This window comes from Oryctolagus cuniculus, chromosome 9 (assembly GCF_051225735.1).
Source record: "Oryctolagus cuniculus isolate XC-2025 breed Fujian yellow rabbit chromosome 9, ASM5122573v1, whole genome shotgun sequence".
NCBI lineage: Eukaryota > Metazoa > Chordata > Mammalia > Lagomorpha > Leporidae > Oryctolagus > Oryctolagus cuniculus.
The window spans coordinates 112,209,665-112,224,194 of NC_142875.1; the positions used below are offsets into that span (position 1 = coordinate 112,209,665).

Here is a 14,530-nt window from a genome sequence, read left to right on the forward strand (position 1 = left end):
ATATAGGTAGAAAGGTACCCAAGGAACTTTATCTGTACCTGAATTATAATTTAGATTCCTCAGGGCTTTCAGCCTGAATCTGATGCCTCAATGGAATGGTATTTGGGGAGTTTTACTTGCAGGAGGGACTGGAACCATTGCAGGCCAGAAAGCAACTAGCAATGACCCATTTTCAAAAATATCCCTCTGATGAATCACGATTCAGGAACTTCTGTACAGCCCCTTTTCGCTTGAATATGAGCCATCCTCTAGCTCACTTTGGACAACTAGAATATAGCAGAGTGACACAATAAGACTTTCTGTTTTTAATATTTACTCATGTATTTTATGTCTTTGAGTGACAGAGTGATAGGGAGAAAGAAAAAGATCTTTCATCTGCTGGTTCACTCCCCAGATGGCTGCAATGGGTGGGACTGGGCCAGGCCAAAATCAGTACCCAGGAACTCCATCCAGATCTCGCACAGGGGTGGCAGGGGCCCAAGTACCTGGGCCATATTCTGCTGTTTTCCAAGGCACATTAGCAGGGAGCTGGATCAGAAGCAGAGCAGCCAAAACTTAAACAAGCACTCAGATACTGTGACTTAACGCTACATAACAACACTGGCCCCACGATGTGACTTTCATAGTTAAATCCTAAGATGCCTATATATATCTGATAAAATCCATATAAAACTAACAGTTTTAAGTTTATAAAATTTTAAGGAGCAACAAACACATGCACAACGACATTGAGAGACAACAATCTCTCTCATTAACTGATAGATTGAGCAGAGAGGGAGAGAAATCATAACAGTGTAAGATCTGAACAATAAGACTAACACGTTTGACTTACTGGACATAAACAGAACACTACATGCAGCACCTACAGGAAACACATTCCTTTCAACTGTTAGTAAAACATTTGCAAAAAAATTGAATGGAAGCTGGGTCACAAAAGAAATCCCAACAAATTTCAAAAGATTGAGATCATGTAAAATATGTCTAAGATCATTGTATATTGAAGCTACAAATTAATAAAAGAAAAATAACTGAAAATTAACATATTTTGGAAATTAAGATATACATTACAAATAAACCATCAGTTTAAAAAACACATAATAGCAATATTTGAAGTAAAAATCAATGAAAATATTACGAATTGAAACATTCAAGATTCAGTCAAAATCATGCTTTAAGGTTTATTCTGGGCCTTAAATGTATGTAAGAAAGAAAAAATGCTGAAAACCAAGCATTTATTTCAAGAAATAGAAAAACAACTGAAATTTAAACATGAGCAAAAGTAGAAAGAAATAGTTAACACCATAAAATAAATTAAAGAAATAAATTTAAAATGCACAATAATGAATCAACAAGGCTAGAATTCTTTTTTAGAAATGGCTAATAAATTTGCTTAAAAGCTTTGCAAGATCAGCAAGGTTGCAGGGTACCAGATCAATATATGACAATCAATTGTACTTCTGTAAATAGCTATAAACATTCTGAAAATTAAATAAAGGAAACATAAATTTATAGTAATACAAAAAGAATTAAGTACTTATAAATAAACTGAAAAAAATATAAAATTTGTACATTAAAACTTTTGAAATATTGAAAAACAATTAAAGACAAAAAAATGGAAAGATATCCATGACCATGGGTTGGGAGACAGTATTATTAAGGTGGCAGTATTATATAAAGTGGTACATAGTTTCAGTGCAATCCCTATATCAAAATCACAGATGCCTTCTTTTGTACAAATTAATACATTGATCCTAAAACTCATCTTCAAATGAAGTTACCCAGAATAAACAAAAAATTATTTAAAAACAAGGATATAGTACAGAACACATACTTCTCAATTTCAAACTTTTTCAATTTCAAACTTACTACAAAGCAAGTGTAACTAGGTTGGTGTGGTAACAGCATAAAGAGAGACATATAGATCAATGGAATAGTATTGAGAATCCAAAAATAAACCCTTATATTTGTGATGGGTTGATATATAAGGATGCCAGGAAAACTCAATAAAGAATGAATGTTATTTTCAACCAATGCTATCAGGACAAATGATATCCACATGCAGAAGAATGAAGTTGAATGAACCCCTCCCTCATATCATACACAAAGAACATAAAATCGATCATAGACCTAAATATTAACCATTAAAACTACAGAACAAGCTTAAGAATAAATATTCATGACTTTGAACTAGGCAATAGTTTCTCAGATATAATCCTAAAATCACAAGTGACAAAAGAAAATAGACACAGTCACAATTTAAAATGTTTGTGTTTCAAAGGCCACCATCAAAAAATTAAACAAACAGAATGGGAGAGAATATTTTCCAATTATACATTTGATAAGGGACTTGTATTCATAATATGTAAGGAACACTGTAACTCAAATATAAAAAGACAAATCATCCAGTTAAAAATAGTAAAAGAATATTTTTCAAATAGTAAAATGACCAATAAGCAAAAGAAAATATGCCTGTCATCACTAAGTATTAGTATGGTCAAATGAAAAACATAATGTGACATCACTTGACATGTATTAAGGTGCCTAAAAGGTAAGTAAGTTTATGAAGAAGCTAGGACCCTCAAATAATGATCCTTCCTCTTTGGAAAATGGGTTGAAAATTCTTCACAATGTTAAACCTAGTGTTATACCCAGAAATCCCATCCCTAGCCATATACACAAGAGAACTGAAATCAAATGTAAATACAGACACATGCGTATGAACATTCAAAGCAGCATAACAGTCAAAAACAAAAACAAAATACAAACCAACAGATGAATGAAAAAGCAAAATGTCTAACATTCATACAATGGAGTATTGTTTGGTAATAAAAAGTAATGAATTATTGATACATGCTATACTGATACCCTAAAAACATGTAAACTGAAATAATCTAGTCATAAGAGGCCACACATACTTCCATCAATGTGCAATGTCCAAATAAGCAAATCCACAAGGACAAAAGTAGTAGATTAGTGGTTGCTTAGGGCTGGGGGGTCAAGGGAAATGGAGTGTCCCTTGTTACTAATGTGCACAGAGTTTCTTTAGGTTTATAAAAATGTTCTGAAATTAGAAAATGGTAATGGTTTCACAACTCAGAGTATACAAAAAATACCAACCAAATTATACATTTTACAACTGTATGGTATGTGTATTTTATGCTATATTAATCTTATCTCAATGAAGCTGTTATTAAAAATAAAAGCTTGATTAATACAAAATAGAAGTGATATATAAATAATACTAATAATCAAACTAGGAACACTATAAGATAGATTATAAATATTCAAAATATACCATAAGATGCTATCCAAAAAATTACAGTTTAATAAAGTTGAATATTTGATAAAATTAGCCAACACCTAAAAGAAAAAGACCTTACCCAAAGTTATACATGGGAAAAACTAAATAGTTAAATACTACTCTAAATATTGTATTTCTATAACTTAAAACCATTATACAGAGAAGATACTTTTGCAGATGAATTTAAATTAAAATATAAAGGGATAGTGCTTCAAATTTACATACTTTTCCAGAAAATAAAGAGGGAAATACATCTTGATTTATATTAGGCTCACATAACTTTGATACCAAAATTTAATAAAGACATTGTAGGAAAGAAAAATTTTAAGTCAATATTATTCATAAGCATAAATGTACAAGTCAGAAAATAACAAATCAAGCAATACACAAAACATATTATCAAGTAGGATTTTTCCAGGAAAGCAAAACAATGTTTAATGTTGCTAAAGGAATATTTTAAAACTGATTAACAAAGAAGGCACATTGCCGCTCCTATCACCTCTGACTCCTAGCCTGGAGTCACCACGTGTGAGTACAGCTCCATTTATGTCAGGCTGGTGTCCAGATGGGCAATGTCTGCTGGGAGCTCTACTGCCTGAAACATGATGTCCAGTCCGATGGCCAGATGCCAAGTGACAAGAACATTAGGGGAGGAGATGACTCCTTCAGCACCTTCTTGTTTGTAGACCTGGAACTCACAATCACTGAATGAATAAGTTAGCACTACCATCTACCATCAGCTTTTCCACCCTGAGAAGCTCTGGAAGATGCTACCAGTAACTATGTCAGCACTACACCATTTTGGCAAAAAAGTCATTGACCTCATCTTGGACTGAATTCATAAACTGGCTGACCATTGCAAAGACCTTCAGGGCTTCTTGGTTTTCCACAGCTTTGGTAGGGGGACTGGCTCTGTCAGCTCCCTGAAGATAAAACATCCTTGTATTTTTTATGGCAAGAAGTCTAAGCTGGAGCTCTCCTTTTATCCAGCTCTCTAGGTTTCCACAGCTGTGGTTGAATCCTACAACTGCATGCTCACCATCCACACTCTCCTGGAGCATTCATTTTTTATGGTTTTTACTTAATGAATACAAATTTTCATATGTACAGCTTTTAGGGATATAGTGTTTCCTCACCCTATTCCCACCCTCCCACCCACACTCCCATCCCACCTCCCACTCCCTCTCCTGTTTCATTATCCATTAATATTTGTTTTTAATTGACTTTATATACAGAAGACCAACTCTTTACTAAGGAGAAATTTCAATTGTTTGCACCCACACAGATACACAAAGTATAGAGCACTGTTTGAAGAAAAGTTTTACCATTAATTCTCATAGTACAATTCACTAAGGACAGAGGTCCAGCATGGGGAGCAAGTGCACAGTGACTCCTGTTGTTGATTTAACAAATACACTCTTATTTATGACATCAGTGATCACACAAGACTCTTGACATGAGCTGCCAAGGCTGTGGAAGCCTTTTGAGTTCACAAACTCCATCAGTTTTAAGACAGGACCATGGGCAAAGTGGAAGTTCTCTCTTCCCTTTAGAGAAAAGTGCATCCTTCTCTGATGGTCTCTTCTTTCCACTGGGGTCTCACTCACAGAGATCCTTCATGCAGAACCGTTTTTGCCACTATGTCTTGTCTTTCCATGCCTGAAATTGGAGCACTCTTCATGTGCCTTCCCAGCAGGCAACGGGGCCATCTATGACATCTGTCGTGGTAATCTTGATAACAAGTAATAAGGTACAATATCCTGAATCACCTTATTAACCATATCATGTCCTCCAACACTGCTTTCCTCCAATCTTATGGAACCCTGAATGTTGGATAGAAGTCCATACGAACTTTGTGCCCTACCTATCCTTGCATCTACTTCCCTTACATTCTGGCAATGTAAGCCTCCATCATCTCTGTTGAGATAGCCCAACATGAACAGCTTTCTATGGCAGAGGAGACCAAAGCTTGCTTTGAGCCAGCCAAACAGATGCTGAAATACAACCTTTGCCATGGTAAATACATGGCTTTCTGACAGTTGTACCATGGTGACATGGTTCCCAAAGATGTCAACAATGTCATTGCCATAATCAAGTCCAAGCACAGCATCCAGTTTGTGGATTGGTGCCTCCACTGGCTTCAAGGTTGGCATTAATTACCAGCTTCCCAATGTGGTACCAAGTGAGAGAGCTGCGTGTGTGTGGAGCAACACCACAGCCATCGCTGAAGCCTGGGTTCGTTGGACTATAGGTTTGATATGATGTATACCAACCATGCCTTTGCTCACTGGTATGTGAATGGACAAGGGGATGGAGGAGGGAAAGTTTTCTAAAGCCCATGAGGCATTTAACCAAGTGATTAGAATACAGGTTGTAACATCCTCATCCCATATTGAAATGCCTGGGTTCAAGTTTTTGCTATACTTTCCATTCTAATTCACTGTTAAAGCACATCCTGGAAGGCAACAGACAATGACTTAAGTGGTTGGGTCTTTGGCTCCCATGAGGAGACTTTTATTGGATTAAGTTTCCAGCTTCAGGCATTTAGGAAGTGAATCAGCATTTGGGTTTTCTAACTCTCTCCCTCTCCCTCTCCCTCTCCCTCTCCCTCTCCCTCTCCCTCTCTCTTTAAAATAAGTAAATAAAGGAACTCCAGGGAAGGAGAATAAAAATTATATAAATTTCTAAGTAATTAGGGCTGAGTAAAACACTGGGAAAACTATAGAATATTAATTGATTGATGGCAATTAAAAAGTACTGCATAATTTGTATGGGCTTTCTACTGTGATTTACAAGATAACATTTTTCCTCCTCCATAATAAAATTCACAAACAGAAAAAAAAAATAAAGCCCATGAGGACATGGCTATCCTAGAGAAGGATTATGAAGAGGAAGGAGAAGGTGAGAAAGGAAATAGTTATTAGTCATTCCTCTCAGCCTTGCAGAATGTTATAACTGCAGAACCACAGATTCAACATCAGCAGATAGGCATTAGGCGTGAGAATTTTCTGGTTAGATTGCTTGTTTTTTTTAAAGATTTATTTATTTTTTGAAAGTCAGAGTTACAGAAAGAGAGGGACACACACACACACACACAGAGAGAGAGAGAGAGAGAGGATCTTCCATCTGCTAGTTAACAACCCAGATGACTACAACAACCAGGCCTAGGACAGACCAAGGCCAGGAGCTTCTTCCAGGTCACCCACATGGGTGGCAAGGGCCCAAACACTTGGGCCACCTTCTGCTGCTTCTCCCAAGCCATTAGCAAGGAGCTTGATCGAAGTGAAACAGCCACTTTCCATGCCAATAGTGCTCTGCAAACTTGGTGAATGTTCCTAAAACCCGCAAGACCTTCTGTAAGAGGTGTGGCAAGCACCAGCCTCACAAAGTGACACAGTACAAGAAGGGCAAAAACTCTCTCTAGGCCCGGAGAAAGCAGTGTTCTGTTAGGAAGCAGAGTGGCTAAGGTGGACAGACTAAGCTGGTTTTTCTAGAAAAAGGATAAAACTACAAAGAAGATTGTGCTGAGGCTTGAGTGTGTGGAGCCCAACTGAAGATCCAAAAGCATGTTGGCTATTAAGAGATGTAAACGATTCTAACTGGGAGGAGATAAGAAGAGAAAGGGGCAAGTGATACAGTTCTAATCGTCTTCTTCTGTTTTGTTATAAAGACAATAAAATCTAAAGGTTACTGTTCACCTCATTTGGTCTTTTGGGAGGGGATAAGCTAGAGCCATCAATAAAATTCCTCTTGTGGGGAAATTTTTAAGCTCAAATAAAATTTAAAAAGGAAGTGGAGAGGCTGGTGCTGTGGCGCAGTAGGTTAATCCTCTGCCTGTGGGGCCGGCATCCCGTATGAGCGCTGGTTCTAGTCAGAGCTGCTCCACTTCCAGTCCAGCTCTCTGCTATGGCCTGGGAAATCAGTAGAAGACAGCCCAAGTCCTTGGGCCCTTGCACCCACGTGGGAGACCTGGAAGAAGCTCCTGGCTGCTGGCTTAGGATCGACGCAGCTCTGACTGTTGCAGCCATTTGGGAAGTGAACCAAGGGAAGGAAGACCTTTCTGTCTCTCCCTCTCACTGTCTTTAATTCTAACTCTCAAATAAAATAAATAAAATCTTTAAAAAAAAAAAAAAAAAGAGTGGAGCAGTCAGGACTCAAACCATTTGCCCATGTCACAGGTGGTAGCTTTACTAGCTATGCCAAAATGCCTACCCCAAGATTAGATTGTCTTCACTAAGCTGTGATCATGTCTTTCTTTCTCATGTGCACCTCTAAGATTTTTCTATCATATCTAAAAGTAAAGAGTTTAAGAAAAAAAGCAATAAAATAAGGAAAATAAAGTTACATAATCAATAGAGCAAACAAAGCAGTGTATCTAACACAACAACATTAATAACAAACAAACTCTTAGCTCCTGGGAATAGGGAATTTCCTTGTGATAAAGTGTATCAAGAAAAGTTATAGCAAACATCTTACTTAATGGTGAAATGCCAAATGTTTCCCACTGAGATTAGAAACAAGAAAATTATGCCTGCTCTCATCATGTCTAATAAACATTGTACTTGGATCTTAGAAAATGTAATGAGGCAAATAAAACATAAAATAGGAAAAGAAAATTAAAATTAATATTTGCCGATTATATATAAAATTAGCTCAAATAACTTATAAACTACTAAATTATTGAGTATAGCAAAGTTACTAAATACAGGATCAATAAGAAATACACACACACACACACACACATAGATACATACATTACATGTGATGGTTGGTTTCATGTTGATCACAGAATTTCTTGATAACTGGTTAAACATTATTCTGGATGTTTCTGTGAGAATGTTGCTGGATGAAAATCAGATTTGAAGCAGGGACCGTGGAAGCAGCTCCCCAGGATGCAACATATTGGTGCCAAAACCCAGGAACCAGATTCTCTGTATTTCTACTTTCATTGCCATGTTAAGGCTGCAGTCTTAGATGTGTGGATCCATCACTCAAGAATAAAACCCTGGATTGTGACCTCAGACCCTGAGGATATCTTCAAGTCCTCAATCATACAATCTGACCACACACGTGAACCTATAGAGGGCCTCAAATACTTCTTCAAACAGACCTCAACTCTAATTCCCTGACACCTAGCCCCCCACCCCCGCCCCAGTCAGGCTCATATAGCTGAGATATTCAGAACTTCTCTTTCTTCTGAGGCTCACAACTCTTAGTCCTCACTTGACTAGTGCTCACCCTACATTCCTAGAGGTGGGTGGAACCTGTGTCATGCTTAACAAGACTTGAAAAAAAACATGGTTGGGCTGCTTAATCAACACTGTAAAGAGTTTTGCCTGGACTATTCTTGCTCCCTTCATTTGTGGTACAATGTGTCTCTGATAGGATAGGTACACTTAAGATACAGATGGTCCTTCAGATAGAACTTCAGATTCCCTTCCCAGTAACTCTACCAAAGTCCATTTGATTGACCTCCCCAAGGGGACCAGCCAACTTCCCTACTTCATCCTTCTTCAGCAGGAAGCAGCAAGAGTGGGCATTGACCCTATACCCAACAGCAGTTGGATGATCCTCTCAGAGGAGGGAAATATAGGGGAAAAAGAGCTCCTGAGGCAGAGTTAGAAGAAAAAGAGATCAGAGTTGAAGATGGTGGAACGGGGAGGGAGCTTACTGCTCTAGTCTAGGGGAAGATGGTTTTTAAAAATTAAAAAAAAAAAAAGTGGCAAAACTGCAATCTCAGGGAAGAGTTAGGAAGAAAATGGTGGAGGAAACTCCATGCCAAACAGAGGGACACTGTGGAACTATGTGGAAGGTGAGGACATGCACAACTCCCGGCAGCCAAGAACCTCAGCATCAGCCTTGGAGACTGAGGTGGACTATACTGCAGCAGCCAAAGCCACTGGTGATACAGCTGTGGGAAGGGCCTGATGTGAGTCTTCTTGGAGCTCTATGGGGGACAGTGTGCCTGAAAACCTAGAAGGAAACAAAAAGGGGGGCACATTTCTCTCTGCATGACCATCTGACATCTGCACCCTGTAAGTAGCTGACAGAACACGGGCACCATTTTGGACATACGTAACAGCTGCACCAGCCTGTGTCCCAACAACCAGCTAAGAAGAGACACCTGAGTCTGGCTGGGAACATTGACAGGGGGGCTGAGCACTCATGACTGTGGGAGATTTGTGTGCTGGGACAGAGTAAAAACACTGTGGCTGCGTGGGAGGGCACAGGGTGTGGCTGGGTCTCTGAGCAGTCATGGTGGGCAGCTCCACAGGCTCTGGGCTCCCTGATTCCCTGGTGAGAGTCATTACTGTGGGAGCCCTGTTCACACTGAGGACTGCAGGATTTCTCTGTATGGTTCTTATGGCAACACAGATGAACACTCCACCCACTGGGGCTAGCACACGGGCATTGGTCTCTGTGGAGGAAGTCAAACTATCTCTCTTTACAGATGACATATCTCTATATATAGGGGTTCCACAAGACTCCACAAGGAGACTACTGCAACTCATAAAAGAGTTTGGTGAAATGGCAGGATAAAATCAAAACACACAAAAATCAACAGCTTTTGTATTCACAGACAACGCACAGATGTGATGACTTTGAACGGTCCTTGTCTCAACTGTTGAGGAACAGTTTTTTTCTTTCCATACTATTTGTTGAGGACTCTTTACTTAGTATAAACTTATGTGCATAAAGTTAATTGAAAATAGATCTTAGTAAAAAAAATTAAAATGGGAATAGGAGAAGGACTAAGAAGTGTGCGAGCACAGGTCGGAGCATGGGGAGGGTGGGAAGAATCGCTATGTTCCTAAAGTTGTATTTAGAAAAGCATGAAGTTTATATATCTTAAATAAAAGGTTTCTGTGAAGTTCTGCCACTACTAGCAGCCCCTAGGGACAGGGCAGCTTGCAGGGTGGACAACAGACTCTTGCATCCTGCAACTGTGGGAGTTCTCAGCATAAGACAAAGAGCTGAGAGGGTTGGGGATTGTGGCTGAGTTCCTGCAGAGACTCAGAGCTCCCTGCATCCTGGGAAAGAATCTCATGCAAGAGTCCAGGAACACACTGCAGAGTGGGTCCATGCTCTGTATGGGGTGAGTGCCTGGATGGGGGGTGTACTGGCACCATGAGTTCACTATAGTCTGTGAATCAGTTGGTTCATCCTGGCACAGAGATGCGCTGGGACCAAGAACACAGGAGGCAGTTCCAACATCCTCTCTCCCACTGACTGTAGCCAGAGGCACTCTACCACACCAAACTCTGGACTCTTGCCCCACCCACAGTGACCAGAGCTCCCTAGTGCCTCCACACACCCCTGAAATGCAAGTATAAGCCAGAGGCACATTTCCAAGAATAAATCCTTCAGTCAAAAAAAAAATCCTTCCGTTGGGTTTCCCTCACCTGACAATAAACCTTTTCCCTTAAAAAAAAATCCTCCAGACAAAAAACTAACAAGATATCCCCCCAGATGTGCAAAAATCAATGTAGATATCAAAAAAACAGGAACAAGAAAGGCAGTATGTCTCCTCCAAAAGAACACAAAAATATATTAAGATTGGGCCATGAAGAAGAGATTGATGGGATGCCTGAAAATAAATTCAAAAGAATGATTATAAGGTTACTCAAAAACACAGTTAAATGGAAAAAGGAAGTCAGTACATGACATTGTTGAGAAATTCTGCAAAGAGATATTTAGAAAACAGAAACATTAGCAATGAAGTATTCAGTAAGTCCAAAAATAGAGTGGAAAGCTTTAACAACAGACTTAGTGAGGCAAAAGATAGAATATCTGATCTAGAAGAGAGGTCTTCTGAAACATTTCAGACAAAGAAAAATGAATAAAAAATTGGAAACATTGAAAAGAGTGTTCAGGATCTATGGGATACCATCAAACAACCAAGTATCTGAGCCTTAGGAGTTCCTGCAGGTGTAAGAGAAGAATGAATGGCTTAGAAAACCTACTCAATGAAATAATAGCAGAAAATTTCTCCAATTTGGAGAAAGATATTGATCTCCAAATACAGGAAAAACAGAACTCCTAATAGACATGATCAGAAAAGACCCACACCTTGACACATTATCATCAATCCAGCTTTCTGCTATGGCCTGGGAAAGCAGTGGAAGATGGCCCAAATCCTTGGGCCCCTGCACCCATGTGGGAGACATAGAAAAAGCTCCTGGCTCCTGGCTTCGGACTGACCCAGCTCCAGCTGTTGTGGCAATTTGGGACAGTGAACCAACAGATGGAAGACCTCTCTTTCTCTCCCTCTCTGCCTCTGCCTCTCTGCAACTCTACCTTTCAAATAAATAAATCTTTAAAAAAACAGAGAGAGAGAAAATATCCTAAAATTTGCAAGAGATACATGCCACATGACCTTAAAGGAACCCTCTTCAGATTGACAGCAGACTTCTCAACAGAAACTCTACAGGCCGGGAGAGAAATAGTTCAAATCCTAAAAGAAAACAACTGTCATCCCAGAACACTTCACCCAGAAAAACTCTCATTCATAAATGAAGGTGAAATAAAGATATTCCTTCCAAGACAAGTAACTATTAAAGGAATCTGTGACCAACAGGCCAGCCTTATGAATGATGTACCTAGGGATGCGCACACAGAAACAAAGAAAGATAATCAGCATCATGAAAGAATATGAAGGCAAAAAACCTCCAGTAAAAGGACAAAGTAAATTCAAAGCAAACAATAGGAATATTTATGGGAAAATGACAGGACCAAACCATTACTTATAATTAATAACTTTGAAAGTAAATGAACTAAATTCCCCAAATAAAAATACAGACTGGCTGAATGGGAAAAAAAAAAAAAAAACATCTACATGCTGCCTACAAGAAACATAATTCATCAATAAAGATACACAAAGAATAAAGATGAAGAAATGGAAAAAGATATTTCATAAAATGCAAATCAAAAATAAGTAGAAGTAGCTATAATTATATCAGACAAAAACTGTTAAAATAGACAAAGAAGGTCATTATGTAGTGATTGAGAGGTCAATTCAACAAGAAAATGTGACTATATAAGATGTATATGCACCTGTGGTTTTTTTCCTCCCTTGGAAGCCCCCTTCCATGCCGCTGTGGCTGGAGGTCTTTGACACTAAAAAATCTTGCTTTTGAATCTCTATGCTTGGGCCGGTGCCGCGGCTCAATAGGCTGATCCTCCGCCTAGCGGTGCTGGCACACTGGGTTCTAGTCCCCGTCGGGGCACCGGATTCTGCCCCAGTTGCCCCTCTTCCAGGCCAGGTCTCTGCTATGGCCTGGGAGTGCAGTGGAGGATGGTCCAAGTGCTTGGGCCCTGCACCCCATTGGAGACCAGGAGAAGCACCTAGCTCCTGCCTTCGGATCAGCGCAGTGCACCGGCCACAGTGGCCATTGTGGGGTGAACCAACGGCAAAGGAAGACCTTTCTCTCTGTCTCTCTCACTGTCCACTCTGCCTGTAAAAAAAAAAAAAAAAAAAAAAAAGGAATCTCTATGCTTGTCTGCTTGGAAATTCTTGCTTGTGAGACAAAGAACCGAGATAATAATATATTCTCTGCCTCTGTTTCCCCATGACATTTAGGTGCCATGACTTGGCTAGCAACTCCAATGTGACATGGATTGCTCTAGAGTTTGATTCCAGTCAGCATCATATCATCCCACCAGATTTGTAAGCATGCGGACCACTTTCACTTTTTTTCTGGAGAGTCTTACTCTTATCCATAGCAATGCTCTTTTTTAAAAACACGGGGTCCCTGTCAGCCAGTTAAAAGTGATTAGTGTAGCAGCTGGTCTTAAGATTCACGGGTAAGGCTTGATGATTAAGAACAGAGCAAACCCATAGAGCTGAGACTCTGTCCTAATGCCTCTTTTCTCCAGTGTGGATCAGCCCTTCATGTGGGACTGGAGGAAGGCTTGAGACAACTGATGGATTCTGGCTGGGGCTACACTCCAGTGCTTCCAGAAGGTCTCTTGCCTGGGCACCAGACCCCAACCGCCAAAATGGTGTTGGGCTAGAAATGCACTTTCCTGCAGGGAGCAAGTCTCCTGCCCTTTTGGAGCCCTCAGAAGCTGTAACGCCAGAGGCTCCAGTCTTCATGCTTCTCGTCTCAGCTCTGGGAATGCTGGCTGGTCCAACTCAGCTTCCTTTCACAGGGATCGGCCTGGGTTTTCAGCCCATTAGGGTGTCAGCTGAAAACTTCATTCTGTGCTTCATTCCTCTGAGATTAATATATCAGTAAGACTGGGAGCAACCTGGAGAAAGGCCATGGGCTCTGGGCTCCATGCCTCAATGAGTTTTCCCAATTTCTGTTTCTCTCTGCTCCTCTAAATGCTTTCCATACATTGCCAGGTCTCAATTCCTATAAACTCGATTTCCTGGTCCCATTAGTGGGTATTTCCCAGATATTTTATTTGTTAGCTCTGGGTTAAAGTCTAAGTATCCCATTTGCAGACAGATAGCATGTGATCTAGACTCCTATTAGATGCAGTCCCCAGGTAGAAAAGCCTTAGCACGTCTGTGGTACCCCCTACCTTCTTTCTCAAGTCTGCTCTTTTGGGTTCCCACTGTCAGATCTTTGCTATGTGTACCTACCTCAGAGCAGTCTTATGGGGGAGAATTTTATCCCCCAACTCTGCTTCTTTGTGACTTCACCTGCCTGATCACCAACCTAAGTAGTAACCAGGTCTGGCACTGTTTCACCAAACTCTAGCTTAAAAACACTTCTGCTAAGGCTCTTGCCTTGAAGTCTCATTGTCAAAATCAGGCTATTTGACAAGACTCAAGGTTAAAAGGCACACAACAGCTATTTTTTTCATGTAGGAGAACAAAGTGGCAGTATATATTTGACCAGGCAGAGGCCCAGTCTAGCACACCACCAGTAAGGGAACTGAAAACTCCTTGAATGTGCTATTCTGACAAATATACACCCTAGGCTGCAGGCATGGAAGGCTTAGCAAGAGTGGGTGATACATGCTAATCCTGCTCTCACCTTCCTGCCTTCCCTGTGGGTTTCAGTGCACATCTGGACACCACAGGTAGCAAGAGAGATAAGACCTGAAGTACGCTTCCATTTTTATGCTCTCTTTCCAGCCAGGAGGCAAACCATCTACCTTATTTCTTTGACTCCTGAGCTTAAAGAAAAATGCCTCATCTTCTGCACCACCATCTGGCCTGGTTACAAGCTGGAGGATGGAGAAGGTAGTCTAAGTGAGTTGTAAAAAGTGCCAGCT

At 40.1% G+C, this 14,530-nt stretch overlaps 1 protein-coding gene and 1 pseudogene across 3 annotated transcripts in view; one reads left to right on the forward strand and one right to left on the reverse strand.

Moving 5' to 3' along the window:
* LOC100347980 (large ribosomal subunit protein eL42-like) overlaps positions 1 to 6,900 on the forward strand; it is a 157,277-nt pseudogene extending 150,377 nt beyond the window's left edge.
* GRIN2B (glutamate ionotropic receptor NMDA type subunit 2B) overlaps positions 1 to 14,530 on the reverse strand; it is a 755,912-nt gene that overhangs the window by 664,339 nt on the left and 77,043 nt on the right. The gene's annotated exons all lie outside the window — the stretch shown is intronic.